At 43.3% G+C, this 5,762-nt stretch overlaps 2 long non-coding RNA genes across 2 annotated transcripts; one reads left to right on the top strand and one right to left on the bottom strand.

The window, feature by feature from the left end:
- Positions 1–349: 349 nt before the first annotated feature.
- LOC139176051 (uncharacterized) lies at positions 350–1,869 on the bottom strand. Its single transcript, XR_011565809.1, has 2 exons — positions 1,573–1,869; positions 350–709 (listed from the first exon to the last, which is right to left on the bottom strand). It is a non-coding gene; the product is annotated as an uncharacterized lncRNA (long non-coding RNA).
- A 39-nt stretch (positions 1,870–1,908) lies between these two features.
- On the top strand, positions 1,909–4,821 carry LOC139182200 (uncharacterized). Its single transcript, XR_011565810.1, has 2 exons — positions 1,909–2,227; positions 2,747–4,821. It is a non-coding gene; the product is annotated as an uncharacterized lncRNA (long non-coding RNA).
- Positions 4,822–5,762: the final 941 nt, after the last annotated feature.

The following is a 5,762-nucleotide window of genomic DNA, read 5'->3' as shown; positions in this document are numbered from 1 at the left end:
ACTTTACCAGAATTAATCATTATCTTTCAACTTGTTTTCCATTTTTTAAATTCACTAATTCAATCAGAATTGCTTGTTTTTTATTTTTTGTGTATCAGACCACGGTAATCATGTTGGTAATCACTTAAGTGGGATTCCCTGGTAGTTCAGAAGGTAAAGAATCTACCGGCAGTGCAGGAGACCTGGGTTCATTCTCTGTGTCGGGAAGATCTCCTAGAGAAGGGAATGGCAACCCCCCTCCCCCCCGCTCCAGTATTCTTGCCTGGAGAATTCCATGGACAGACCATGGGGTCTCAAAGAGTTGGACAAGACTAAGCGACTCACACACACACACACACACTACAGCAACTGTTTGATAATTGGTTTTTATTTTTAAAGTCTTCTTGAACAAAGCTATCATGACATACACGTTTTAAAAATGAGCTACAGTGTTACACTATTAAGACAAAAGATGCCTTTCAAAATATACTTATCAGGGAGTCTCAATCTTATTCATAATTTCACTTATAGCTTTTAGTATCAAACCATATACTTTATTAATCCCAGGTAGTACAGCAACTAATGCTAGGCTAGCCCCATCAAGGTACTGTGCAGTCACTGAAGGCTTATTATTTTTACTTGTTTTAATGTCTTCTTTTAGTTGATATATCTCTTTATTTAGCTCCTCAGCTTTCTTTTTAAATCCTTCTGTAAGTAGTTCTTCTTGCATCTGTAAAAAGGGGAGAGTTCCCTTTAGAAAACAGACCAAATAAGTATTTTTTATCAAACAACTATAGCAGAAAAGTACATTTGTCTATTTCTCTAACACCTTAGATGCTTTTTTGATGTTTGTCTAGTATTTGCAAATGTTTGCACCAGGCAAGGGAGAGCATCCAGGGTTTAGAGCGTCCCATGTTCCTTCAACAGCATCTTCCTGGACACAGAGGAGCTGGGTGTAGTTCGGGTCTGGAAATTACCCTAGGAAGGGGTTCCAGCCCTTCGGAGAGAATGCAGGTGAATTCTAAATATCTGTCAGTTTCACTGAGGTAGAATGCCCACACACGTCACCAGAATGGCACTGCTGACTCTCTTTAAAACACTGGCATTCAAACTCCAGGCTGGGAGAAAGAATACATTTACTCTAGGTGTATAAAATGAATCAGGCAGATCTAGAAACAAACGTAGCAAATTTTACAGCTTTTAGTATCCTGTATTTCATAGCAGGCACCATCTGATACCTTCAAGAGCAGATGGAACTAGTCCAGGTCTCTGATGCTTGTCCCCAAAATTCTAAGGAGTCTAAGACTGAAGTCCTATTCATTTGGGAGCAAATGTGATGCTATAATTACCATGAACAGCAGTCCAGGAGTCTGGGTCATTTTATTTGTCCCATTCAAATCCTAACACTACAGAAGGTGCTGAATCTTACAGAGGTAAGCCTTTAGCATGATCCACATCTCTTTGACATTATAGTGAATTCTATGTCTTTGGAGTTCCCTCTGGGGTCTGACTTTAGGTCAAATTCCTGTCCCTTTATTCCTGAGAAGTTAGGGTTTTCCCCATCAGGCCCTGCTCAGGCCCTTCCAAACTTACCTTCAGCTTGTGTTCCATCATCATTTCCTACTCTCTCAGAAGATTTTCTCTTTCCCTTTCCATCTTCTCTCTCAGCTGAGCCACCTCTTCACTGAAACCTCTCTCTTGTGCTTCCATTTTTTTGCTTCTGGTCATTCAGTTTCTGTGTTAGCAGTTCCTGCTCCATCTCAGCTTTCTGTCCCTTGATTCGTTCTTCTTGATTCTTTCACAAGCATTTTAAAGAGAGACATATAACAGTTATACTGAGCTATACCCTCCTGAGCTCAGAGACTAGGATGACTTTAAGTTGGTGGGAAGGGGTCTGACTGTTCCTGCTACCACATCAGATAATCTGCTTTAGCACATGATACAGAGGCACTGATTGGATGTACATGCCACCCAAACTCCCCCATTTATTTACATGTAGCAGAGAGGTTCCACAGAAGAAGGGGAAGCTCTGGTTCCAGGAAGTGTTTGCTCGCAAACCTGTCTAAGGGCAGCACAGGAGCCACCTTCCCCTCTGAGAGCTCAGTCCTCCCTGTACCTTCCATGGCCTTGTCCCATCAGTGAGGGCCTGGTCTGGCTGCAGGATGGCTGCCTCTACTCCTCCCTGTGACTGCAGGAAGCTCTGGAGGACCTCATTGGCCCGAGGAAACAAGGAGCAAAGACTTGTCAGGTAGGGAAGATGTAGTGTCTTGCTGTGGAAATTATTGTTTAGTAAACTTACACAAGAGACCCTTTAAATTCTCCATCCTTTGCAGGCTCCTAAAATGTTTACAGACTCCAGAATTCAGGGCAGGTCTACAAACTCCCATCTTCCATTGTTTGCAACTGCTATATATGCATATTCTCTCTTTTTTTTTTTTTTTTTGACTAATGCCTATATACTCTTTCTTTGTTAGAATATCAGTTATGGTCATTTCAACTTGGAGCTTCTACCACCTCTTCCAGGGAGCTTTCCTAAGCTGTTTTCTGATTTTTGAATAATTGTCAAAAAATTACAGCTGCTCCACCAGCACTACCACTTGATGGCTCTGTGATCTTAAGCAACTTAGTGATGTTTCCATATGTCATAGTTCTCAGTTTTATAAAGAGAATGACAGCAGTACCTAATTTATTATTCTGAGGACTAAACTAACTGATTGTCTTGGTAGTATCTGGAGCACACTGACCCTGCGTTCATTTCCTCTCACAGGCACACTGAAGTCACAACTATCTGAAAAGCAATCATTGGTGAAAAGGAGCAAAATCTAACAGAAATTTAAGGGACCACACTTGATGGATAGGAGGGGCAGTGTCCCAGTATTGTCGCATCCCGTACACCCAGGTGGATGATCCACAGTCCAGAGTAATTACAGCTTTAGAGGTCCTCCCACAGGGGTGAGAGGTCCGGCTCCCACATTGGACCCCACAGTCAGTGTCTAGCACTGGGAAGACAATCTTCCCCAGCATTCTGCTTTGAAGACTAGCAGGGCTTCCTGTCAGGAGTCTCAGAGGGCTTGGGGAAATACAGATTTAACCCTGAAAGAGTGCACACCAACTTGTACATGCTCCATAATCCAGAAAAGAAGCAGCAATTTGACAGGAACCTGGGTTGGACCTACTTTCTGTTCTTGGAGGGTCTGCTAGAGGCAGAGGGCAACTGCAGCCCCCTCTGGGGACACAGTCACTGCAGCATCATGTTTGAGAACTCGTTATCCCAGGTGCACATTGATGCTGGCCATCACCATTTAGGAATCTTGCTTTTAGTTTATTAGCTCTAAGACCCAGGCTTACCCTGGCCCAGTCAGCTGCCACTGCTGGGATGCTTCAGGCAACTAACTGAGCATGAGCATAGCTCCATCCACCAGAAGCCAGGCTACCTTACAAACTCCTGAGCCCAAAGCCGACTCTGGAAAGAACCCAGCACCCTTCACCAGCCGCGGGGTCTAAACCTGAAAATCCCTGGGCCCTCTAGCCAGAGACCTCTGACCTACATCTCCAAACCAGTGGGAAGATAACCAGGAGCAATAAAACCTCAGTTCCCAGGCTGCATGACCAGCCCACCCACTAGCAGGCCAGATCCCACCCTGCACCCAGCTGGGCTCAGGCCTTGACTAATATCAGGCCAACAGAAGTTTCAAGACATCCCAGGCCCAGCAGCCAACTGTGTGAGGAACCATCTACCTTACAGTTAACCAACATAGGTTCTGGGGCTCTTAGACCCTGTAATCAAGACTCTGGAGCCTGCAACCAGTCCCCCAAAACTGGCTCTTTCCTCCAGTTCCCAAAACTGGCAACTAGCCCCACTACCTGGCCTTACCCACCAGTGTGTGGGCAACACCCAGGTCTCCCAGAGCCTCACATCACTCACAGGTCATCTAGAACTAGACCCAGAACCCCCCAGGTTATCACAGTTAGCCTCCTCATTACCTAGTCCCACTAACCAGTGGCTGACAGCTTCTGAACAAAGCAGGAACAAAGGAACCAACAAGCACCTCCTGACTGCAATATGCTGTTCTTTCGCAATTCCTTTACTCCTCACCTTAACTCCTTTCCGAGGCACCAGGTTATAATCCTGTTGAACTTCCTTCTTTTGCTTCTAAGTAGACATTGTATCCTCCAGGTACAAAGAAAATTCCTTCTGAAATACTTTTCATCAAAAGCTCTGAAAGGTGCTTAAACTCAGCCTAACAGTAATTGACAGATACCTCTTCATTCTGGAGCAAGAAAACTTCCCTCTTTTTCTCTGTGAAGTCCTATCAGGGAAAGTGGAGAAATCCAATGGAAAGAAGCTGTTAAAAGGGAAGGTCCAGCTGTGATTCTTTTGGAGGAAGTCTGAAAACATAGAGTTGAGACACAGAATAACAGACACGGAATCAGGAGTCTAGTTTTAGCCCCAGTTCTGACCACCTCTATGTGTGACTTGTGGGAAGTCCCTTAAATCCACTGGACTCAACCTCAACATCTGTTCAGTGAAGGGGTTGGCAGGCATTAACCCTATGTGGTTCCTTTAGTAGCAGTAGGACAAATCGTGATCCATCCACCAACAATGAAAAATGAAAAGTTTAATTATGATGAGAAACAGGGATTCCTCTGCACACTGGGTGTTATGGATAAAAACACATACATAGCAAATCAACTGCCATTAATGAGTTAAGTACACACTGATCAGAGTTTTGAACTCTTCATGAATTTTCGATTCCCTGAGAGCTGGAATGTGTGAAAATACAGAAATAGAATTTTTTGTTTGTATTTATAAATTAAAATCAGGCTTGCTTTCTCAATGAATCTTTCTCAAAAATCTCAATGAACTAAGAGATTTTTGTAACTTGTAAGATGGTCAAGGGAAACTGAACATCAAACTTTCAGTGAAGCTGCCAATGGTAAGTAGAACTGCGATCCCCAAGCATTCTCTCCCCTGGTGTCCACACTCTGCATAGTCCATATACTTGTGAATATGACAAATATAGATTCTGTGTTTAGACTATGTTATATGGCACAGGCTAAGTTAAGAAATGGAGATGACCCAAGTGGGCATTACCTAATCACACAAGCCCTTCACATGTAGTCTTCTCCAGTTGGTGGTGGAAGAGGTAATCAGAGAGATTAGAAACTGAGGAAAGAAACAGTGCACCATGGCTGTTAAAGAGGTAGGAGGGTTCCCCAGAGTCTCCATGTGAGTACCAAGCCCACGTGACCTTGTTTTTGGCTATGGTACACCGAGCAGATACCCATGGACCCTGAGTGGGAATCTGACCTGAGGAACATAAGCTATTAGATGTGTGTTTCAACTTGCTAAGCTCAGTGTAATTTGTTTTACTACAACAGAAAATAAAAAGCCAGTGTTTTATAGTTTTCTATATATAGGTCTTTAGTTTCTTTAGGTAGATATATTCCTAAGTATTTTATTCTTTTTGTTGCAATGGTGAATGGAATTGTTTCCTTAATTTCTCTCTTTTTTTTAAAATTTTATTTTACTTTCAAACTTCACAATATTGTATTAGCTTTGCCAAACATCGAAATGAATCCGCCACAGGTATACACGCATTCCCCATCCTGAACCCTCCTCCCTCCTCCCTCCCCTACCCTCCCTCTGGGTCGTCCCAGTGCACCAGCCCCAAGCATCCAGTACCGTGTATCGAACCTGGACTGGCAACTCGTTTCATACATGATATTATACATGTTTCAATGCTATTCCATTCACCATTGAAACAGAAAGAATAAAATAC

This window comes from Bos indicus, chromosome 3, assembly GCF_029378745.1.
Source record: "Bos indicus isolate NIAB-ARS_2022 breed Sahiwal x Tharparkar chromosome 3, NIAB-ARS_B.indTharparkar_mat_pri_1.0, whole genome shotgun sequence".
NCBI classification, from domain to species: domain Eukaryota; kingdom Metazoa; phylum Chordata; class Mammalia; order Artiodactyla; family Bovidae; genus Bos; species Bos indicus.
This window is presented reverse-complemented; position numbering and strand designations above follow the sequence as displayed.